This window comes from Phocoena sinus, chromosome 4 (assembly GCF_008692025.1).
Source record: "Phocoena sinus isolate mPhoSin1 chromosome 4, mPhoSin1.pri, whole genome shotgun sequence".
Classification (NCBI taxonomy): domain Eukaryota; kingdom Metazoa; phylum Chordata; class Mammalia; order Artiodactyla; family Phocoenidae; genus Phocoena; species Phocoena sinus.
The window spans coordinates 135,365,125-135,389,627 of record NC_045766.1 but is presented as its reverse complement, the minus strand read 5'-3'; the positions used below and the strand labels follow the sequence as shown (position 1 = coordinate 135,389,627).

General features: G+C 45.9%; 1 protein-coding gene across 1 annotated transcript in view; it reads left to right on the top strand.

Annotated features, from left to right (window-relative positions):
- Nucleotides 1-24,503, top strand: part of RCAN1 (regulator of calcineurin 1) — a 96,029-nt gene that overhangs the window by 54,370 nt on the left and 17,156 nt on the right. The gene's annotated exons all lie outside the window — the stretch shown is intronic.

Sequence of the window (24,503 nt, the reverse complement as noted above, 5' to 3'; positions counted from 1 at the left end):
ACAAGTTCTTTATCTTCTCCCTTGCCTATGAAAGTTATAGAAACGCCTACATAATAGGAGTCTTCATGGAGCTTATTAACTTGAACTTGTCGGAACTCATCATTCACAAGCGGACCAGCCACTGTCCAGAACAAACAGGGTTAGATAAGGGTTCTTACAGAAAGCATCCTGGGCTGTGACTCAAACACAGATTATATTAAGCTTCCTGACACTACTTAATTTTTCAGGCAAGTTTTCTTTCTTTTTTTTCCCCCCTTATCCTGACCTTGTATGAATTTTCCAACAATTCCTGGAATAAGTAGGCTACATCTATCTGTCTTTGCATTCTCACAGTTTCCAGTGATTCTAACAGAAATTGCATGCAGCTAGGATGACAGTAATTTATGGTTTTTAAAAAAAATTTTTTATGATTACTCGGAAGCCTATTTTTAGCATTCAGGTGAAATGGGTTTATAGTACTCCATTAGCATAGTTATTAATACATGAGTGTTGATATCTCTGCCTTGCTTTGCCACAATTTGTTCCATTGTATAAGCTGGATTATGTTATAGGTGATTATGAGCTTTCCTGTCCCTGCTGTCATCCTTTTGGATCTCCTTTACCATTGATTTTGCAACAGACGAGACAGATCCAGGGAGGTGAAATGTTCAGCCCAGCACAGCACAACTTGTTTTTGCCAAAGCTGGGGCTAAAGACCAAAACTGACTCCTGGACCAGTGTCCTAAGATGCCATAGCTTCTTGGGAAACCAGCGTAAAACCTCTGCTCTTCAAAATCCTTAGATAGCCAGGTTTTCTGTAGAAAAAGGATATAATGTTCTGATCATTAGAAGTTTAATGTTCAACTATTTGGGGATCAGTGTCTAAAATGGACAGTCCAACCCTGCCTTAATCTTAAATAGGGCTGAAAGGATTTTTCTTGAGAATTTCCTTTCTTGGTAATCCTTGATGATGCCTTTCCTAGGTGATTCCACCTCATCAATCACTCTGAGCCTCAGTCACTGTGTTTTGCTGTACGCGGAGGTGGTGTGGTGTATAAGGTAAGGAACAGGGCCTGAGCCTGAGGCCCGCTTTCTTACAGAAGGTCGCTGGCCTCGCAAACCTTTTCATCTTTGTCTTTCTCTAGCGTGTTCCTTTGTCCGCCTGTCAGTGCAGGATGCCCGCGTGGGGTAGCATCTTCCCTGGAGTGGCCAAATGTCTCGTGAAGTGTCGGCAGCATTAAGAGAATTAAGCTTTTTCCATTAGTAGTTCATGGGACCACAGGCGTCTCCTTGACGGCTTGATCTTGTCAACGTAGTTGGCCACCGGGTATGATGGATCATTCTTCACCATTTTAAGAATTTGTGTTCGGCCGGGTACAGTTTCATTGTCACTTTGCTTCAGATTCTCATTCCAAGTCAAACATCCAAGAGAATTCGGCATGACCTGTAGCCTAATTCAGTTAGCCTAATTCGCAGACAGTTCCTCGGCTGTGAAAAAGCAATAGCGCCTCTCTCACAGAGAAGTTTAAGGAGGAAGAGAGAGAACAGATGCCGAGTACCCGCCCCCGAACCTGGTAGGTGCCAATTTGAGAGCTACTGCTTCCCCTCCTCTCCATCGTTACCATTGTTGGCTGCCGAGGCTATTAACGTCATCTTCTCCTGTGAAAAATGGACACCACCTTTCTCATCTTCTAAGTGGGTTCAATGTGAAAGTTGTTGTAATGTTTCTTCTTTTAAAAAATTATCTGGAAATTTAAAAACCCACCACCTGATATGTGCTAATATGCATCTGAATATGTCACTCAGTTCAGCGTCTTCCCCAGGCTTGGAACAAAGTAGATCGTGATGGTTAACACTACATGCTGGGCTTTCCAAGTGTTGGATTGGGTTTTATTTCTGGCCCTCGTCCTGAATCTTTCTCTGACTTGGGCGATCATGTGATCTGCATCAGTCTTTTCATAGATGAAATAGAAACAGACAGTTGCCACCTCCACACCTCACTGGATTGTCGTGGGAGTTATGAGTTAGTGCCTCTGCAATGGGTGGCTGGAGTGAGCCATGCGGGCATGAGGTGTCCCCGTGGCGTATCCGGTCGAGTGGACGTTACCCTTACCTGTGGCTCCACTGTGGTCCTCACAGCTTTAAAGTACCATAAAGCATCCAGTGTTTCATCAACCGTGTAGTTAGAGCACCCTTCTCAGCATGGTCCTTAGACCTTAGTCATGTGACTGACCTGACCCGGGTCTGTTACACAGTAAGAAACAGAAACTTCGATACTACTGGGTCCTCATCTGAAAGGTGGACTGAGATGTTTCTTTGTACCTACTTTCCAGCATCTTGAAAGTTGTTCTAAATATTTTCCCTGTTGTCTGTAGGACAATACTTGCAAAAAAAGAAGCCATGTCCAAGAGAGTTATGTTGTATACTTTGTGTCAGGGTATGACGTTTTTCATCAGAGACCTCGCTCTCTTGAAAAATTGCTAAAACTTAAAAATTACGTACTTTCAGCTTTTGTGAATTATACATTTTATTAGGAAAGCCATCTTATACCATCTGTTTAACATTAGCACAGGTAGTGCTCACCTTATCTTAAATCCCCTATCAATTCTTTACTACTTTTTAAAAATAACTGTTTACGGAGGTTTTCAAACACTTACAAAAGTAGAGTGAATAGTCTAATGAACTCAGCATGGACTCAACTCATCACCCAGTCTCAGCACTGATCGCCACATGGAATTTCCCCTTCCCATCCTCACACCATGGGGTAATTTTAACCATACCCTGCAGACATCACATCATTTCAAAGGTATGCATCTCTAACAGATAAGGACTCTTTTCTTTAAAAAAAGAGATAAAAGTACTTTCTTAATATCAAATACCGATTCCGTGTTCCAATTTCCCAAATTCACTCATGAATCTATTTTTGTCCTTAGCATGTTTGGGTCAGAGTTCAAATAAGATGCACTGATTGCACTTGGTTGACATATCTCTTCTGTCTGTTAATGTCTGGGTTCCGCATCCATAGTCATTTGTGTTTGAAGACTGGGTCATTTGTCTGGTAGAAAGTCCCTTGTTAGACATTTCCTGGCATTTGCACCCTGTTAGCACATTCCTTTATCCCTCTATTTATTATAAACTCATAGGTCTGGGAAAGTGGTCAGATCAGTGTTTTGTTAGTTTTGTTTTTGTTTACGTGAGATGTCCTGTTACTGCTGTCCATCGAGAGGTGCATAATGTCTGGTTGTCTCCCCTTTTGTGTGTCAGATCAGTCCATCTCTGAGTTGAACTGTGGTCAATCTCATCCAGCTGATAAAATTCCCCGTCTGCTTTTCACCTGATGGTTTTAGTTGCCATTCTTGACCCTGGCCTCCGGAATCGTCATTTCATTAGGGGTTCAGCACCCAACGCGTAACTCATTTTGAAAGATTTTCCAAAAATGTTCCTTAGTGGATATTAGAAATGCTGAGTGATTCTGATAAGATAATGATTGCATGATTCAAAATGATTTCACATTTTTATATTGAAACACATACTTTTCAGGATGTTAACTAGAAAAATAAAAATAATTCTAAGTCTCAAAGATAGAAGATGAGTATGAGAAATAATTAGTAAAGAGTTGGCTTGTTTACTCTTTTCCCAGAAACTCTGACTAAAGAGTCAAAATGTGCATTGCTTCTAAGGGATTTTGTTTTTTTAGAGAACAAAAGTAATTTTAAAGCATTTATCTTCCTTAAAACACGGGCAAATCAAGGCAATTTAGAGTACTCAATGTTAAAAGAATAAAAAACAAAATAAAGTATTCCATGCTCCTTTTGGTAATAATGTAAAAAATTGGGGGATTAAATAGTGAAATGTTCTTTTAAATAAAGCATGATGATGATCCCATCTTATAAAACAGAAGGGTCTATACGGCTTCTAATCCCTTTTGCATCCTCTTCGTACTTCATTCCGACTTCAGACTCCTTTGTGGTCTGAAAATATTTTTTGGGGGGGTGAGGGGGTTTGCGGTATGCGGACCTCTCACTGTTGTGGCCTCTCCCGTTGCGGAGCACAGGCTCCGGACACGCAGGCTCAGCGGCCATGGCTCACGGGCCCAGCCGCTCCACGGCATGTGGGATCTTCCCGGACCGGGGCACGAACCCATGTCCCCTGCATCGGCAGGCGGACTCTCAACCACTGTGCCACCAGGGAAGCCCTGAAAATATTTTTGCTTTATAGCCTATTTGTTTCATTAAAAGTAGATCTGATTCTGAATTGAGTTCAGTAATTTTGATTGCGAGCCCAGTACCGTGTTACAGCCTCATCTACTGGAGTGTGTGATGTCCTTGTGAAACCCAGAAACATGGGTCCATCTGATGAATTTATGACAAAAGTTTATTTGGGACTTAGAGTTAAGATTTTAAAATTGTACCTGGGTTTCTGGATTTTATATATCATTCCACGTTTTATGTGGAATAACCTTCATCAGAATCATTTCAGGAAATGAGAAAAGTAGGATATGGTTATGAGTCAGCCTTGGAAAACTACAGCATGGAATGAATTAGTCAGAAGAAGGGTTTCAGTGGCCAACATGAGCTGTGCGCTATCAGGAAGTGGTGTGACTTTCCATGGTTTTATGTACTGCAAATCATGTGGCATAACGCTCCAGACACCTGGAGTCTTTTTTTTTTTTTTTTCAATCATAAGTTTTGAGATAAAATTGAAAAGTACCATGGAGTGAAAGCACAGCCCTTTCAGTACTTGTGGATCCCTGCTGTCAACTCGAATGCATTTCCACTCCACTCCCACTCCATGGGGGATACGGACATTCACCCGAAAGCCCATTGAGGCTGCTAGGTCAAGTCGGAAAAGCAACTCATCTTGACAGAGGTGCTGCTGCAAAGGGGTGGCATCTGTCCTTTTGTTTCTAATACCTTTTTTCATACTCCTGGTGTTGCTGCTTATAAGGCAATGTCACTTATAGTCTGCAAGAGAGTTGCTTCTCCCTGTGTTGTGCTGTGTTTTATTTATTTATTTATTATTTTATTTTTTGTGGTACGCGGGGGCCTCTCACTGTTGTGGCCTCTCCCGTTGCGGAGCACAGGCTCCAGACGTGCAGACTCAGCGGCCATGGCTCACGGCTCCAGCTGCTCTGCAGCATGTGGGATCTTCCCGGACTGGGGCACGAACCCACGTCCCCTGCATCGGCAGGCGGACTCTCAACCACTGCCACCAGGGAAGCCCATGTGTTTTAGAAGGGTGCTCTGAAGTTGAGAAGGAGGCAGTGTGATCTGGCCTTCTATCATCCTGTTAAAGAGAAAAGAGAACCTTGGGGAAATGGAGTGGATTAAAAGTTTGTATCATATAAGTTTCATAAAGCTACATTGCTAGAGGAAAATGTTGAAAATATAATCAACCACTAAAACTAAACATGGAGGGAAATAAGTTTGTTGTTTTATTGGCAATAGAAGTCAGTTAAAGATAATCAAGTAATCAAGCCACCTCTTCCCTGTCTGTTAGACTTGATAGGTACACATAGCATTCACTAATTACAGCTTGGGAGATAGATGTATATAGAGATATATACATATAGATATAGAGAGAGATAGAGATATATGTATAGAAATATAGCATGTATATTTTAACCAGCATATCTAATGGAACAATTCAATGAAGAATGAAGCCTGCATGTGAATTCCCAACTTTCCATTGAACAACAGTGAAAGTCCAGTTGACTCTGATGCCCTTGGCAACCTGGTAAACATCCCTCTGGAAGAATCCTGCCAACAAGGTTTGCCTTGTTTGCCATGTGTGGCCATCTGGCAAGGTGTAGAGAATCATCTGTCCCCAAGCTAACCCAGGATGGTTTCATGTCCTTGTCACATGGTATCACTGAGCAATCAGATGGTAACAATGGGCGTGTTCTTCCTCCCCTTCCAGCCTAGACCTCACTGTATGCCACAGGTGAATGCTGGTCTCCCCTGAAATTCACATATTAAAATCCTAACCCCCAGTGTGATGACATTAGGAGATGGGGCCTTTGGGAGGTGATTAGGTCAGACAGCAGAGCGCTCACGAATGGGATTAGTGCCCTTATAAAAGAGACCCCAGAGAGCTCCCCGCCCCTTCTGCCATGTAAAGACACCATGAGAAGTTAGCCCTCTGTGAACCAGGAATTGGGCCCTCACCAGACACCAAACCTGCTGGCACCTTGATCTTGGACTTCCCAGTCCCCAGAACCGACAGAAATAAACACCTGTTGTTTATAAGCTGCCCAGTCTTAGTCTGTTTTAGCACCCGAACAGACTGATAGCATGTGTGGGCATCACCTGGGAATCGTGTGAAAATGAAGACTCTGCTTCAGTGGATCTCAGGTGGGGCCCAATGTTCTGCGTTTCTTACAAGTTCACAGGTGAGGCCAGGACTACTGGTTCAGGGCTGCCCTGTGAGTATCTAGATCATCCAGGCCAGAGCTGCATAAACAAACTATATCTGCAGAGTTAGCAAAAGTCCCAACCCTAAAGGGTGTCACCACCTGATGCCAATACCTGCAGAGCTCTGTATGTCCACAACCTCGAGTCTCTTTACGTGACATTCATACCTCTCCCCAGCAGGATTGGGAAACACCCCAGGGTGGAGGGACCCTCATAGGCACCTGGAAGGACTCCCCTGCTGGCCTCTTCACCTAACATCTCTTACTATATACTTCATGCTCTGAGCACACGCACAGTTGTCTGCCCCGGACTCTGCCTTGTAAAGATCTGATCATTCCTTCCTTTTCTCCATTGACTGGACTGTTTCTTAGTATGAAGAAAATTTCTAGAACTGTTGGTCATCTAAGTCTTCTCATGGGACCCACGAGCCCTACTCTTAATCTTCATTCTAAGACTTTTTATCACCGCCCACTTGTCCTCAGCCTCCGATGTGCTGGTCTCAGAAGGACAAGAAAGGATTTCAACTTCAGTGGCCAATGGAGAAATGCTAGAAGTTCTACAAGTGGAGATTTGAGAGGTTTAAGAATTCCTTAAGGCTGATTTAATGAAAGAAAGAGGAAAGAATGGTCTTCAGGGAGGATCCCAGCCTAGGCACTTCCAGCAATTGCTGTATTTCAGAACCACCCATTGTCAGAACGTGGGTTTTGGACTCGCCGAAAAATCGTTAAGCCGAAGTGTCAGCTGCTTTCTGCCGCCTCCTTTTCCCTTGACTGCTCCTATGGAAATAGGTTAAATCTTTAATTGGTTATTTTATTTTATTACCATGGAATTTTCAAATAAACCAGCAAATCAACATCATTATTTTAAGATCCTAGGAAATATGATTCAGGGCTTGTCATTATTTTTTCCAAGGAAGAAACAGTTATAGATATTTTCTGCAAGGGTAAATTTCTGTGACTTTTCCAGTTAGAAACCAGCCAGCAACCTTTCACACAGCCCATTTGAAAAAAAACAGTGTTCAGAATGTAGGATGCACTCTTGGCATGCATGCATCCTCGTGGATGGCTTCCTTGGTGTAATGGGTGCCTTTGAACGCCTTTCTGCTATTTTCCTTGGGTCTTTGTTTAGTTAAAAAAAAAGCTCCATTCCAAATGATTGCCAAAAATGTGGCGTTTGCAAAGGCGAGTTTAATCATTGTCATAGAGTTGCCTGTCTTACTTTATTAGCATCAGAGAGTTCTGTGGTTTTGCATACATGAATGACTGACTTACAGCTTGGTACTGGATGGTGGCAGAATGTGAATTCCATCAGATACGTGGCAAATCTCTGCGCGCGCCACTGATTGTGTCTGGGGGCAGCTGGGTGCGCGTTCCAGTGCTGACATCTCTGTCTAATCGTTTTCTTCCAGACACTTTTCCTTGAAAACATTCAGGCAAACTGTAGATAGGAATTTGTGCTTCTGCAGAGACCTTATATGAGGATTTTTAGTAAGAGTGGTAGTTCAACATGGGCATCATTTATATGGTTATATACTCTTAAGTTGGAGGTCGTATTAGTTTGCTAGGCTATAGCAAACCGCGTGGCTTGTCCAACAGAAATTCATTTTCTCACAGCTCTGGAGGCTGGAAGTTCAAGATCAAGGTGTCAGCAGGGTTGATTTCTTCCGAGGCCTCTCTCCTTGGCTTACTGGTGGCTGCTTTCTCACTTTGTTCTCACAGGTCCTTCCTCTGTCTTGTGCACCCTGGTGTCCCGCTGTGTGTCCACATTTCCTCTTCTTATAAGGACACAGTCTTATAGGATGAGAGCCCACCCTAACAGCCTTATTTAACCTTCATCACCTCTTTGAAGGCCCCATCTCCAAATACAGTCACATTTTGAGGTTCTAGGGGGTTTAGGGCTTCAACATAGGAAATTTGGGAGGGGATGCAGTTCAGCCTATAACTAAGGTCATAGAAACCACTTTGAAATTGCAAAATTATTTCCTAGGCTTGGATTATTTTGCAGTCCTTCCATTTCTTTTCAAGAATGGTTCTGTCGCCATCTTAGCAGAGAGATGGCAGATCTGGAATTTTACCGTGGAAGTAAGAATCGCAGCAGCAACATCATTCTCTAAGTGGTATTTCCGGCCACTGGAGAGGCTTTCACTGTGGGAGAAGATGGATTTGGGAGGACATCTAGGATACTCTAAAGGTAACAGCGCGGACCCCTGCCACCTGGGAGTCTTGGCTGTGCTTATCCTGTTCTCACTTGCCAACCTCGCCAGTCAGGGGCAGTCCTGTACCTGCAGGGCATCTGGGGGCAGGCCCTCAGAAATACACCTGGATTCCGTGTTCCATAGCTCCTGGGGTCAGATTGGGTGGCCAGGTCTGCCCTGTGGGCCTCCCGGCTCCTCAAGGAACCACAGTAGAGTCATATCTGGACCCTAGCACCTGGCCTAGGCCATGCCTGGCCTATGGTAGATAGTCAACGAATGGATGAATTTCAGAAGCATGTCAGCCATCAAGGCTACTGACCTCCCGTCCCCTGTCATTTTCTCCACCCTGTGCAGCCCCTTTAGGGCTATAGATCCCACTAGTGAGTTAACCCTCATCTTTTTGCTTTTAGGCATATCGGAAGCAAGGCGGTATTGTGCGGTGAGGGTTTAACCTGGACTGGAGGGGCACCAACACCACCTTGGCCGGGAGAGAGTATTAATTTTCCAAGTTTACCTCCATAATCGGTCCTTTTGGGGTCTTAGGCGCCCACCACTAATACTGATTTCGAGCAACCACAGCACATCATGTAGTAGCTGCATCTTCAAACTCACCTAAGCCACCAGGTGCAAAAATGGCCACTGCTATGGAGAAATAAAAATAATAATTATACGGAGTTACAGGCTGTCCTAGAAAGTGCCTTCGGGCAGATTTGGCCTTTTTGAACGCAGGCTGCTATAACCATGGCTGCTGGCCATCTGACTCTCGACTTTCCCCCGGTACCTTTGAGAGCCACCGACAGCCTGAGTTGGAAGACGCCAGGACCCAGACAGAGCAGGCATGGGCACGGCGCCTTAGTCATTGGCCAAAGACACGTGGCTGCCTTTCATCATGTAGGAGGGAGACAGGAAAGAGCAGAAGCAACGGAAGGCAAGTGAAGGCGAGCTTCAGACACGACTATTTGGTCGTATCCCGGCATCCGGCAAACGAAATCTCACGGTCCCTCTCCTGGTTGTTGACCACAAGACGGTTTGTTGGCTGCGCAAGTCAGCAACATCATGGAACCTACACAAAATAAGAAACCAGCACACGGGATAAGCGCAGAGAGAAAAGGCGTGCCTTTCTTTGTAATTGCTTTGTACCGTGATAGTCTTACAATATCAACTGGGAAGAAAGTTTTCTTTAGGTGGCACAAAAACAGAATTTGACATTCTGCTGCCAGCCCGTTTTGCACTAGACATGAGTAGATTTACTGAGAGATGTAGACATTCATAAGAGCCTTTTAAATGATCACGAATAATGTTTTTCAGTTAAAGCATTATTCCTCGTGATGTTAAGCAAATATCAGTTTTATCACAACATAAAGACAAAGACATAAAAAATACCGTAATGGTGGGCTTCCCTGGTGACGCAGTGGTTAAGGATCCACCTGCCAATGCAGGGGACACGGGTTCGATCTCTGGTCCAGGAAGATCCCACGTGCCGCAGAGCAACTAAACCCGTGCGCCACAACTACTGAGCCCGCGTGCCTGCCTACAGCCCGTGCTCCGCAACAAGAGAAGCTACGACGATGCGAAGCCTGTGCACCTCAATGAAGAGTACCCCCGCTTGCCGCAACTAGAGAAAGACCGCGCACAGCAACGAAGACCCAACACAGCCAAAAATTAAAAAAAAAAACAAATAAATAAGTTTTTTTAAAAATACCGTAATGATATTTAAATTATATCTCCATAAAGCTATTTAAAAAGTTCTATGCTCGGGCTTCCCTGGTGGCGCAGTGGTTGAGAGTCCGCCTGCCGATGCAGGGGACACAGGTTCGTACCCTGGTCCGGGAGGATCCACGTGCCGCGGAGCGGCTGGGCCCGTGAGCCATGGCCGCTGAGCCTGCGCGTCCGGAGCCTGTGCTCCGCAACGGGAGAGGCCACAACAGTGAGAGGCCCACGTACCGAAGTACTGTGCTCAACTCGCTGATATAGAGAACAAACGAGTGGTTACCAGTGGGGAGAGGGAAGGGGGGAGGGGCAAGATAGGGGTAGGGGATTAAAAGGTACAAACTATTAGTATAAAATAAGCTATAAGGATATATTGTAAAACACAGGGAATACAACCAATATTTTATAATAACCATAAATGAAGTATAACCTTTAAAATTGTGAATCACTATATATACACCTGTAACATATAATATTGTATAGCAATTACACTTCAATTTTTTAAAAAAATTCTATGCTCATATATTTCACACATTTCAATATTGCAGAGAATTTAAATCCTGAGCAGGTACTGACTTAACCTTTTCAATCACTTTTACCCTTTTGAAACCTGCACTTTCCCAAGTTTAAATCTGAAAACTCAGCTTTCCCAGTTTAAGAGGTCATTAAAGAGCTTTTGCAGAAATCAGAGAGATGTCATTTTATTAAGAAAACTGATTCGACTGTTGTGTGTTCGTTTCAGAAATCTGAATCACCCAGCACATATCTAACCATGCAAAACAAATTTCATATATAGCTTTGAAATCAAACAGCACCCTGTAATTAAAACACGTTGAATGTTTTAATTCAGTGTTTCTCACAAAGTGATAAAGTGCAGTTCTTAAGAACATGAGCTTAGAATCCATAGACTTTGGTTCACAGTCCTGTTCCAAAGCTAAGTGATAGTGAGTCTTTTTAGTTCGGGCTGCCGTAACGAAATTCCATAGTCTGGGTGGCTGGAACAATAGACGTGTATTTCTCACAGTTCTGGACTCTGGAAAGTCTGGGATCAGGTACACGCACGACACACGTTCTGGTGAGAACTCTCTTCACCTTGCTGGTGAGGCTGAAGATGGCTGTCTTCTTGCTGTGTCTTCATGTGGCAGAGAGTGAACTCTGGTCTTCCTCCCTCTTCTGGTGAGGATCCTAGTTTCCATCGTGCAGTCTCTACCCTCATGACCTCATCTAAACCTAATCACCTCCTGAAGGCCCCACTTCCTAGTACCATCACATTGGGAGTTTGGGCTTCAACATATGAACCTGGGGGGACCCAATTCAATCCATAGCACTGGGAGAGGTACTTAATTTCTCTCATTCTCCTGGCCCCTTCATGACAGGTTTTTACTTTTTCTGCTGGGACCATTGTTTCCAAATTTTCTGTCTCCTAGAGGGTATTTGCCTACATGGCAGGGAGCAGGTGAGGAGAGAACTGTGGAGATAATAGATCACCCATGAAAGCTTTTCTCTTGGTTCCACTGGAAATACCCCAATCTCTCAGGTGTGCTGGGAGAGTCCCCATGCCTGGGCTCAGGTCCTGAGATGCCTGGGTGCTGGGGACCCTAGTCCTTCCCTGACACCACTGCCCCTTGGTTCTGGGGGTGGCATGGCTGCAGCCTGGTGGAAATCTTTCCGTGACCCTTTGGGTTCCAAACAAAACACCGCCACCAAAATCCACTGTCTTGCTTACTACGTAAGCCTTTCCAAAGCAAGGATCCCAATATAGAGGTTGTGGGAAATGTTCATTCCTGCAGGTATGTCCCTGTTATCCAGAAAGTCATTTTTAACAAGTCATGCACTTATGACTAATCATTTCTCCACCTTTTAAATTTTCCAGATAGGATACAGTAATGGGAGAAGCTACTTATACCCTTCCTGTTTCCCCTTTTAGTGGGAAAAACACACTGTTTCCATATCTAAAATGGAATTGAACATTTCTTGTAAAATATACATCTCAGGGAAAAACCATTGCTATTTTGAACATGCTTCCTCCTATTCTTCGGTTCCTGGTGTGGTGAATGCCTTCCGACTTCTACTTTCTGAGCTGGAGAGTTACAGTAACTTAGTATTTGAGAACACTGTGTTTACCTTCAAACTACAAAGACAGTTTTAAGCTATGGCGATTTTTCTTTCATGTCCATAGGTGTAGCACCTTCTTTGTATCTGCTTCGAAAATAAATAGTAGTTACACACCTGTTGACGATATAATAGCAGCATTATTGGGATTTTTCAAATAATTTAACGCTCAATTATCCCAGTAAATGATTTTAAGTTAAAGCCTGCTTAGTTTGAAACAAAGAAAATGTTTTTTACATTTAAAACAAAACCTAAGGGAAAGGAAGAAACTGTGAACAAGGAATCGAGTCAGTATTTTTATGTCCTTTCCTCTTAGAGCCAAAATGTAGTAAGTTCTCAGCCTGTTGGCAAATGTTTGGAGCGGGACGTTGTTATTAGGCAGAGTTTTGGGGTTGTTTTAATGGAAAAAGTGAACTTTGGCCTGATGTGATTTCTAGGCAGTTTCTGAGTCACCAAAATGTTCGTTATCCATTTTGTTTCTGTAAATCACTTTCTTTCACCATCCTTCTAATGATCAAGGAGCATGTCATATCTCTGAGGGATTTCCTCTTATTCAAGACGCACTGAACTCTCCCACCATTTTTCCATGTGTTCGGCTGAGCACTTGAGACTCGGACAGTATCTCCTTTGGACCCAGTTGAAATGACACGTCTCAAAGGAGCTCTGTATGAAAAGAGGGCATTCCTTCCTGTTGAACAAGACGTTAAGTGAATGTGTTTGGCGCGCTGGGGCTGTTCTTAGGACGTTAGAGTAAACCTGCTTGATTTTCGATCCCAGAGTTCTAAAATCCTCCTCCCAGGGACGTTTGCAGACCCGTGGGTGACGCTGGGGTTGCAGCAGCGACTGGGGGAGAGCTGCTGGCATCTGGGAGGGGGTCACCGAAACAGTCTAGAATGCAAAGGACAGGACCCCACAGGAAAATCTGTTTTGTCTAAAATGTCGTGAGTGTAAGCGTTGAGAAACGCTGAGACAAGCCATAGGCTCACGGACTCTTAGGACATAAAGGATCTTCCCATTCATTCTTCTCCCCCGTTCTTCACAGGGACAGGCTGAGCGAACTCATCTCTTTTCTCAGTTTTCTTTCACCCGTGTCCCACATTGCAGCAGCTTTCATCAGAAACCACAAGGAGCCCAAAATACACTTCCTCATTTCCAAAATGACCTTCTTAGTCATGGCTCAGATCAGCTTTCAGTGGGGATCCACTGTACGTCACTGGTACAAGCTTCTGTTGGAAAATGTCAAGTCGGGGTTCAGATTGTCCTCCGGCCGGGTCTTGGAAGGGTGAGTGGCACGTGCTGACCAGCCCACACTTCCCATTGTGTGATGCTGTAGTCTCCCGACCAGAGCGAGAAGCAAACTTGAAGTGACATGACATGGAAACAAGGCCGGGGTAGAGGGGGGCTGCTCTTGTGAGTCTGCTTTGCTCTCGCCTCCTGGTTTAGCTCATATCCCACTGAGAAGTCGCCGGGGTTGCTGACCCAGACGGCCAGTAAGCCCACCCCCAATTGCAGGCACAGAGCACTGGAAAGGTGGTCCCAGTGGCTCTCACACGGCTGACAGCGCTGGAGAAGAAGCTTCGTCCACATATCAAATGCCTCCATCTATCGAACTGCCCACTGGCCTTCAGGGATGGATCTTGGAGTTCGTGTAGCACAGCCTTACGAGGCTTGCCGACCTGCACCCAGTGGTACCCTGGGCTCCCTTTCTTCCGCACGCATCACTCTTACTGCTGTTTGCTAAGACTTAAAGGATAGTTCCGAGTACCGGCCTTTTACTCTGACCTAAAGTGGGTGCTTCCCGAGAGCAAGGCGGTGTTGCTTCACCTGCTCTCTCTCGGAGACCAGCTTGGCTCCTTGGACAGGGAAGATGCTCAGAAAGATGCTTGTTGAATGACTAAGGAAAGGAATCCCCAAATCAGATTTTCCGTCACTCACTCATTTACAAGTCTTCAAAGCTACCAGGGACTTCCCTGGTGGCGCAGTGGTTGGGAGTCCGCCTGCCAGTGCAGGGGACACGGGTTCGAGCCCTGGTTTGGGAGGATCCCACGTGCCGCGGAGCAGCGGGGCCCATGCGCCACAACTGCTGGGCCTGCGCTCTGGAGTCCATGAGCCACAACTGCTGAGCCCGTGTGCCGCAGCCGCCGAGGCCTGCGCACCTGTAACCCGTGCTCTGCCGCAAGAGGGGCCCCCGCTCGCTGTGATTGGAGGGAGTCCGCGCACAGCCCGCGCGCAGCGGGAAGACCCAACGAGCCAAAGATAAATAATTTTTTTTTAAAAGCACTACCAGATATCTTTTTCTTTTCTTTTTTCTAAATTCCTCTTTTTAGATCAGTATTTTGGAGTTGACAGAGAGCGTGGTCATTAATTCATTCGGTCACTCAGTCAACAGAGAGTTGCTGAGCTGGGACCCGGGTAAGATGTGGCAGTGTGGCCAGCAGCAGGAAGGTCATTTTCCAGCCCTAAACCCCAGACCAATTACCGTTGTCATATGTGCCAGGAAGGAAAAGGAGTACTTAATAGAGGGCTTCCCCGTGTCTGTGGGGCCAGGGGCAGCTTCTCTGAGGAGTGATGTTTATATTGTGATTCAAGTAGGACTCAGCCCAGAGCAGATGCCCGGGAGATGCTCCAGGTAGACGGCAGCCCGGATAAAGGTTCTGAGACCTGAAGACCAGCCTGGGCAGCATCGATGAACCAGGACAGTGGCCGGAGCTGGACTGTGTCGAGGGCGGGACCTGCACCAAGAGGCAGCAGGAGCCACTTGTGGTCATGATGCCGGGTTTTCTCCTGAAAGCAAATGGAGGCCATAGAAGGGCTGATGGAGAGAAGGACAGGCCATTTCTAACACCCAAGTTGGGAACGTCTCAGAGGAGAGGACGTGGCAGTGCGTTTTCTGAGGCTCACTTTCCAGCATCCTTCCCAAGACGCGTCCTCCTCTCTGCGCTCCAGGTCCTGTCTGTGGACCGTCCTGCAGAGAATCGGGTGGAGCTTCCAGCCATGCCTTCAGATAAACAGGCTTCCCTAAGCTCATGCAAAAGCGTCCTTGGCCATCCACACGTGTTACCCTGCACCAGGACCCTCAGGAGAGCCCACTGTGAAGGAGTCCTCACAGGAGTAGAGGGAGTGGGGGGAGGGGGATGACACAGGAACCAACCAGAGAGATGGAAAGAATGATGCAGGGTAAGAAACTGGCAAGGATTTTAAAAGGAGAGAGAAATCCTAACAAATATGTCAGATACGAATCCAGCTAAATCAGTAAGCACTTTGAACGTCAATAGTCAAATGCACCAATTAAAAGACAGAGATTGTGACAGTGGATCAAAAAACAAGGCCAACCATATATTGTCCATAAGAAACCCACTTTAAATATAAAGGTACATATAGATTAAAAATAAGTGGGTAGAAAAAATAAACCATGCTAACACTAATCAAAAAAAGAGTCAAAAGGCTTCTCTGGTGGCACAGTGGTTGAGAGTCCGCCTGCCGATGCAGGGGATACGGGTTCGTGCCCTGGTCCGGGAAGATCCCACATGCCGCGGAGCGGCCGGGCCCGTGAGCCATGGCCACTGAGCCTGCGCGTCCAGAGCCTGTTGCTCCGCAACGGGAGAGGCCACAGCAGTGAGAGGTCCGCGTACCGCAAAAAAAAAAAAGGAGTAAAAAAAAAAAGCTGGGAGAAGTGAGAAGGATGCAGAAGGATGAAATGGAGGAAGATGATAAAGGGGACAAAGGCAGGACCAGTTCCCCTGACCCCCCATCCCTGTGCCAGGCCCTGTGCTGAGTCCCGGGCATGGCTTTACAGCTTCATAACCACCCAAGGAGGTAGGTCGTGCTTTTATAGTTTCAGAGACTCTGGTCAACCTGCCCCTGCTTGCAGCTTCTCAGAAGATGGGATGTGGTCCTGCCTTCCCTGGCCCACTTCCCTTCGAACTTTCCTTCTGCCGCTGCTTTATGGCTATTAGCTCCAGCTGCCCTGGACTCTTAGGTTGAAGGGGAGAAGGGAAGTTTGCATGGACCCCTTGTCTGGTGTTTGCAGAATGTCCAGGGATCAGTCTGATCTTACACCTGAAAAGGGCACACCTGGAAGATTTTGTGCATTCGTGCTTTTTAAAACTTTTTCAAATGCAACTAAGGAGCGGAAAGATCCTTAGACTATATGATAGGACAACCACAGCTGTTGCTTACGCTACCTAACGGCGCCAGGCCCGGCTGTGTGGGCCCTTGATGGACGCCAGAGGTGCTCAAACTTGAGTGTGCCTGGCAGTCACCTGCAGGGCTTGCTAAAACACAGAGCTTCTGATTCAGTAAGTCAATTCTTAGCTGCATAATGAAATACCACAAATTGAGTGGCTTAACGCCACACCCGCTTATTAGCTATTAGCCGACAGGTCTGTAGTCGGGACTCAGGGTGTGGTGTGGTTGCCTTCTCTGCTCTGGGTCACACAAGGCTAGAACTGAGCCATAGGCTGGGCTGCCTTCCTTTCCGGAGCTCTGGGGAAGAATCTGCTTCTGGGAACAGATCCCTGTTTCCTTCCGGGACTACCCTCCCTCCGAGAGGCCACTCACATCCTTGCCACTTGGCCCCCTCCTCCTTCAAGCCAGCGACAAGGGATCTCTCGTCTCACACGTCAAATCTCTGCCTTCAGAAGGAGCCCGGTAGCTTTTAAGGGCTCAGCCTAGCTAATCTCCCTTTCACAAAGGGACTTTGTGGGGCTTCCCTGGCGGTCCAGTGGTTAAGACTCCTTGCTCCCAATGCAGGGGGCATGGGTTCGATCCCTGGTCGGGGAACAAAGATCCCGGCACAGCATCTCCCCCCGCCCCCCCAAAAAAAAGTTAAAACAAAACACTGTGCTGTGTAACATAACCTAATCATGGGTAAAATCCGTCAGGGCCATGGTCCTGCCCGCCGTGTCCCCCAGGGAAGGGGGGGAATGGGCCATTTTAGAATTCTACCAGCTACAGTAGGTGAGGCAACATTTTGCACTTCTAACACATTCCCAGGTAATGAGATGCTGCTGCTTTGGAAATCACATTGTGAGAACTACTTACCTACACTAATTCCACCACCTTTGACTTCGATTGCGCCTAATTTACAGAAGAAGACACTCAGAGTTTTAAGCCTAGAGGTAGCAATATTTGAAATTCATAGCAACTAGGAGCTTGTGGGCACCAACCAATCAGAAGGGATATCAAGCCAATCAGGCCAGATTCTGGCTATGTATGACCACTGTGGTCTTGCTGGCTGGTACCCATTGATGGATGATTCCCAGCAAGCAAGGGCTGGAGTCAGTGCTCATACCAGAGCCGGGGCTTCGGCTACTCCACAAGCTAAGATTAAAGAGAAAATGCCCCACCAATGCTAAGTCAGGAGATGAGGAATAAAGAGATGTTGTATTGATTCCAAAACCCATCTTCTTTTCATTCTATCTGCTCCGTGTTCTATAAAGCCACCTTCCTCAAGGTTAAAATCTGGATTAGTTTCCTATTGCTGCTGTAGCAAAGTACCACAGATTTAGTGCCTGAAACCACACAGGTTTATTATCTCACAGTGCTGGAGGTCAGAACTCCAAAATCAGTCTCAGTGGGCTAAACTCAAGAATCTGTTTCCTTGCCTTTCTCCAGGTTCTAGAGGCTACAGTGTTGCTTCACAGCCCCATATCACCATGATCTCTGCTTCCAACATCATGTCTGGGTCCAACCCTGATGACCCTCCTGCCTCCTTCTTATAAGGACCTGCCCCCAGACAATCCAGGATCGTCTCCCATCTCAGGGTCCTTAAGGACCCTGTGCCTGCAAAGTCCCCACTGCCATGTGAGGTGACATGTTCAAAGTTCCAGGGGTTAGGACATGGACGCCTGAGAGGCTATTTGTTCTTCACCCCACCTCACCACGTAAGGCCGTTCTTCAGCCCACATTTCTGCGGATCACAACGGCAGACATTTTCCTAGAACTTCCTCTGTGCCAAGCCCTTTTTAGACATTAGGTCATTAATGTCACAACCACGCTATGAGGTAGGTTCTGTTATCGTGATCCTCCTTTTACAGACAGAGAAACTGAAGCACGTGGGAGTTCAGAACCTTGCCCAAGGTCACACAGCTAAGAAACGGCAATGCCAGGGCTCCAACCCAGACAGGCTGGCTCCAGAGTCTACACTCTTATGTACCTCTCGTCGATGGACGGGTGAAAAGCAGGCCACTTTATATAAATGACAAGAAGCCAAAGTCACCGTCCCAGCCTCCACCCCTCACCTACCCTTCCTCTAACTCCCACTCTGCCTGTTTAGGATCCTACTCTGGGTGGGAAAGCAGTCAGTCACGTTGGTCTTTCCTTCCTTGCTTTCCAAGTCTAATCAGTTACAGAGGCCTTGTCACTTCTGCCATCTCTGAAATGTTGTTCCAATTACTATTGCTGGGAAAGAAACCACCCAGAACTTAAAGGCTTAAAACAGCAACAATCCTTTATTTTGGTCATAAATCTGCAGTTCGTGCGGAGATGGGTCTTCCCTCCTCCATGTGGCGTCTGCTGGGTTTGCTTAACTGGACGCCAGGGAACCCACTCAAGATGTCACACTCACATGGTTGGCAGGTCGGTTGGGAGCTCAGCCAGGGCTTTGGGCCAGGGGCCTCAGTTCCCCTCCACGTGGGCCCCTCCACGGGCTGCCTGGGCTTCCCACAAACATGGTGACCAGGTTCCAAGAGAACAAGGCGGAAGTGCATGGCTTTTTATGACCTAGCCTCGGAAGTCATATGGTGTCATTTCCACCATACAGTGTCTTTTGAGACACTCACAAATGCCCTCCCACGTTCAAGGGTGGAGGATACACACCCCTCCCCTTGATGGGGGAATGGCAAGGTTCTACAAGAGCATGTGGGATAGGAGGTTCGTGGCAGCTGTCTTCAGAAAATACCATCTACCAGAACTGCCTTTAGAGTAGCCCCCTGCGTCCTCCTCTGCCCGCACACTGATGGATACGTTATTCCCCAAGCCCCAGTTTGGCTATGTGAACTAACAGAAGATTTTTGTCTAATATGTTCATTTATTTTTGTATTTTTACCAAAATGTTAAAAACATAGCCACATGTATTGCACGAATTGTTTGTATTTTAGGAATAAAACAAAGTAACAAAAGTAGGATTTCCCAAGAAATCCAGGACATGAGATTAACAAATACCAACACTTAACCAGTGCCGCACCAAAATGCAGGCAGTCAAAGAAATTTGTTCAAAATGAACAAACTGTATATGTCTTTTAATAAAAGCAGCTCCTTATTTGATTCTGCACGGATGAAGTGGATGAAGAAAATGTTAACTTTCCTAATACCTTTTATTCAAGTAGTAATGAGAAAATACAGGAATATATCCTTTCCCCACCTATTTAAGATCTAACCCTATTCTCAAGGCCATAATGCACAGGACTTTCTGTAACTGGACTAATGGGGTATTGAGATAGGATCATCACTGATCACCGCCCTCCAACTCCAGTATCCTGAGCTCTTACTGCCTGCAACACAGATGGGGCTCATGCATGTTATCACGTTACTGGAGTGGCAGTCTTATCTCCCAAGCTTCAATCTTAAGTCCCTGTAAGGTCAGGAGCTGTGGCTTAGGCTTTTGAACCCCCTCGTAGAGTACGGGACACCTGGTAATGGCTTAGTAAGAATTTCACGATTGATTTGACTGTGAGTTCTTGAAGGAAGAGTCATGCCCTTCTCTTCTCTGTGTCTGCAGTGAAGAGTCACGTACTTAGCTGCATGCTTGATTCAACAAATATTTATGGAGGATCCTAAGTGTTCCAGGGTCCATGACTTGGTCTGCCCTCAGTTTAGTGGAGGAAACCAGTTAAAATATGATAAATACTAAGAACTAGAGGTCCCCAGTGTTATGAGAATATGTAATAGGTGTAATTTGACCCAGCGGTGGAGTTCGAGAAGGCACGGAGTAGATCCTTGTTAAATGGTGGTTGAACAAGAAACAAATGAGTGATTTTCTTTAGGCATGGAAGTCTGTTCTTAACTCCAAACAGCCCAGACAAGAATCTGCTCAATGTAGATGCTCAAAAAATGTGTGTCTCATTTCCAGGTAGGCAACACCCGGCCCCAGAAGAGCCCACCTGTCCAAGGAATTCTTCCCTATAACTGACTTGCTGTGTGGAACTTTCCCCCTTAGTGATGCCTTCCATTGGGGCTGAGACTTCGATCTCCAGAAGTTGCTGATTAAATACAAATTCTCTGGGAGGTCTTATACATTAAATAGCTGTCATCATTAATGCAGTCACGGTGAAAAGTTCATTAGGTACGTTCCAGTCTTGTTAGAAGGGAGATGCAGAGGGCAGGACTGTCCCAGGGAGAGGGAAAAAGAAAAGACCTGGATGCGATCTGGGACAGAAGAACAGAGGAAGAAAACACAGATGAGGAAGCAGTAGATGTGGTGACATGGCAGTGACAGGAAAGAACTTGATAGTTTTGCTCTGAGAAGGCATCACCCTTGGGAACATTGGAAAGACCCAGATGGGAGATTTTCCCCCCAAGATCAGATATTCTCCAATGAGCACACTCGGGAGCCGTGTGAGGTCTGCTCACACTAAGGCAGTGCTCAGCCTAGCGACCCACACTGTGGAGCCGGACGGAACGCGGGACCCTGTGCTGGCCAGTGCTTGACCTCGACTCCGGGGAGACCGCTTCAGCACATACAGCTGATGAGTTGGGCGTTTCACCAGATAAAGATGGCTGGCAGGAGAGCTTGTCAAAAGAAAAGCAAAATAAATATTTCCTGGTGAAATCCCTGTCTTTACAGGTATTTAAGTAAGACATGGGATTTTTCCAACAGTTGGCACTCCAAAATATTAATGAGTTAAAAATACCAGGTTTGGGAATGGTTTCATAAGGAATTAAAATTCATGACACCAGACTGCTATGCAAAGAAAGGAGTAGATTTCCTCTCTGACTAACGTTCCACCTTACTTAGTGTATCTGTTAACCATGGTTTCCTTGACCATTGATATAGAACATATAGTGGGGGGAGGGGAAAGAGAATAGCCGTTTGGTTATTGCAAAAGTAATAAATGTGCATTGTAGAAATTCTAGTAAGTCCAAAGAAGCGAAGAAGGAAAACGCTGCAATCTTCTTTAATACTAACGTGCATGCTTTTTCTTTTCACCAAATTGGAGTCACAACAGTAAATACTGCTTTGAAACCTGCATTTCTTTTCTTAACAGCAAGTTGTGAACGTCGTTTTATGTCGTTAAGTAGTTTTCACTTCCTTCCTGTGAGGTGTGAGTGGCTTTATAGTCATTGATTCAGCATACTTATTAGCTGGTCACTGATAGGATGGTTAGCTTGTTCTAGTGTGTTATTTGCATAAAGAATATGCAAATAACAGGGAATGTATTTGCATCTAAATCTTTGCCCACAGCCCTGAGGATTTCCTTAGAATAAACTCCTAGGAGGGAAACGGTTGAGTCATTATTCAAGGTTTTAGTTGACCTGGTTTACACTGAAAGTTTAAACTATCGAGTGTTCTACAGTTCACTGCCATATTCCTTTAGAAGTTCCTTACCTGGGGAGATGGGCTAATGATTTGGAGTGGAATCAGTCGTATTTTCATGGTGTCCAGTTTAAAGTCTGTCTTATTTGTCAGAAATTTCAGATGATTGACTTAGGGTGCAGATCTTTGAATTTGGGTCTTGTTGGTTCGTTGACTTTGGATCTGTTTCATGGGTTCATTGGTCGGTTGGTTGAGGGACACAGTGACACACCCAGGTCCCTTCAAGAATAATGGATTTGTCCCCCAGCTGCCCTGTCACTTGCCCCCTTTGGGGATGACTTCAGCTGAGAGCCACCCCGCTAAGTCCCCTCCTTCTCAAGGTACCGCCCCCATCCCAGAGCTGACCAATGTGGGGGATCAAGACCCAGCCCTTCTGCTCCAATGAGGGTCATCCTGTCTTCAGAACACCCCACAGGACCAACCAGCGAGGCTGCCAGTGGGACCACATGGTAGCCCTACTCTCCCTCTACCCAGCCTCTTTTTCTCCCCTCCCCTCCCTCCCTTCCGCTTTCCTCTCCTTCCCTGGGTGTTGATCCCAGAAGAACCCCCTAATAAACCTCCTGCACAAGAAGCTCTGTCTCAGAGGATACCTGTTGGGTTTTTGGTTGGTTGGGGGGGTTATAAGAGCAGAAGTGGGGCTCAGCAGACCCTGACGGTTGATCACTGTATGTGCCACGTAATTTCTCCTCCACAGGGCCAATAGTGCCACCACGACCTCCCTCGGGATGGAAGCGCCAGGGCAGCTCAGACTCAAGGGTGAAGTCAGCCTCCGTCTTCCGACAGTTAGTCCAACATAAGAATATTGATCAAACTGTATCCTAGAGTCTTACAAGAGCAGTTTAAAATGCTGTCTTCTCAAAATGATCTTTTGAAAAACTATCTTAGAAGGCACACCCTGAGAATACCTGTATCTCAGTCTACTTTTAGATCATCTTTCCAACCGTGTCATTGAATATTGGTCGTAACAAAACCCTTCTGTCTTCATTCATTGTAAGCCAGTTTTATAGAAATACGTTAAGTTCTGATTCTCAGTCGTGCTGTGTGCCTCCCTGGTATGGCCCAATCGTGTCGCCCTAATGATTGCTAAAGAAACCAACTGTGGTTTGAGCGGAATCTAGGTCAGCCCTATAATAACGTCCCCACCATTCACTTGCATGAGAGTATAATTTCAGGAGTAGAGAGAACATCCTGCAAATGCCCGGGTAGTCACCCGTAGAGATGTGTTGAACCAGAAAAAAAATAAAGAATTGCTGTGTAAGGAGCGAGGGACACACTCTCTCAATGTATTATTTGGAGTAGATTATGTGACACACAACATTTTGAGCCACGGGGATATGGATGGGTAAGCTGCTTTGTGCGTGTCCCTACCTCTCAGTATCTGGCTCAAAGCAGGTGACTAATCTATTTTTGATGACTTACTAAATTAAGCTAGAGGCCAAAAACTCAGATGCTTTTGGGGTCGGGAGCGACAGGGCCACTGGTATTCGAAAAGCAGGGGCTTAGCCAAGGGTTCAGCCGTTGCCGAGCAGACCTCTGGGCCCGTTATTGCCACATCTTCCTTTTTTTTTTTTTTTTTTTAATCCCAAAGAAACCAGAAATTCTATTTCTATGTGAAACCTCCCAATGTTTAAATGTTGACAACTAATATTTTTATTTGGGGGAAGGGGGGCTGCCAGTTCACAACCAGTAAACTAACCTGGCCATTCTAGACTTGATGGAAAGGAGGCAGCTCTCACTTCTCAGATGCTCTGGTGCAAAGATGGATGTGCAAATTTTAAGTCACTTGCCATAAACACCCCAATCTTCCTAATGAACACAGTTGGCATGGTTGTTCTTGCTTTTCATGGTGAAAAGCATGATATCCAAGTTGTGGTGATACCTTGTTTGTCCAGTGTTTAGAGTTTATTGTTTGTTAAGTATGTTTTGAATCACTGTGTTACCCGCATGGAGGCGACAGGAGATGGTTCCTCAGGCGACTTTTAAATAATCCTCAATGAAGGCGATGTCAGTGTGAAAAGACAGCATATGCAGTGGTGCTGTCGGTAACTTCCCAACAACAGACACGGAAATGGGGCCTGGGGGTGGTAATGGAAAGAGTAGGTAAGAACACGTAATACTTTTCTCTTCTCCCAAACTTGGCAAAACAACGATTTCTGAGCTGAGATCCTGAGATTGAAGACTGGGTGTGGATACAAACTCTTCGTAGCCAAGTTATTGAAAACTGAGTTTCACATCTGGTGCTAAAGATTTACAGAGTTCGGTTTGACCTCATTCTTTTCCCCTTCCTCTTTTTTGACCTTCGACTCTGGTTTGGCCAGTCACTCACCTGGTATTGAGGGGGTGTCTGCGTGCCCCCAGCGCTGTGCCAGGTTCCCTGGGAGAACCTACCAGAACCAGAACAGGATCCGGGCCTGCCTCAAGGCAGCACATGTGCCCCCCAGGGTTTTAGTTGTGTCAGTTCTTCTGAGATGAGTATGGAACATAGAATGAGAGGAACAGGGCTTTTCCGTCAGCGTTCACACAACAGTGTCGAACTCATCCTTTGAATGTAAAGGGATTT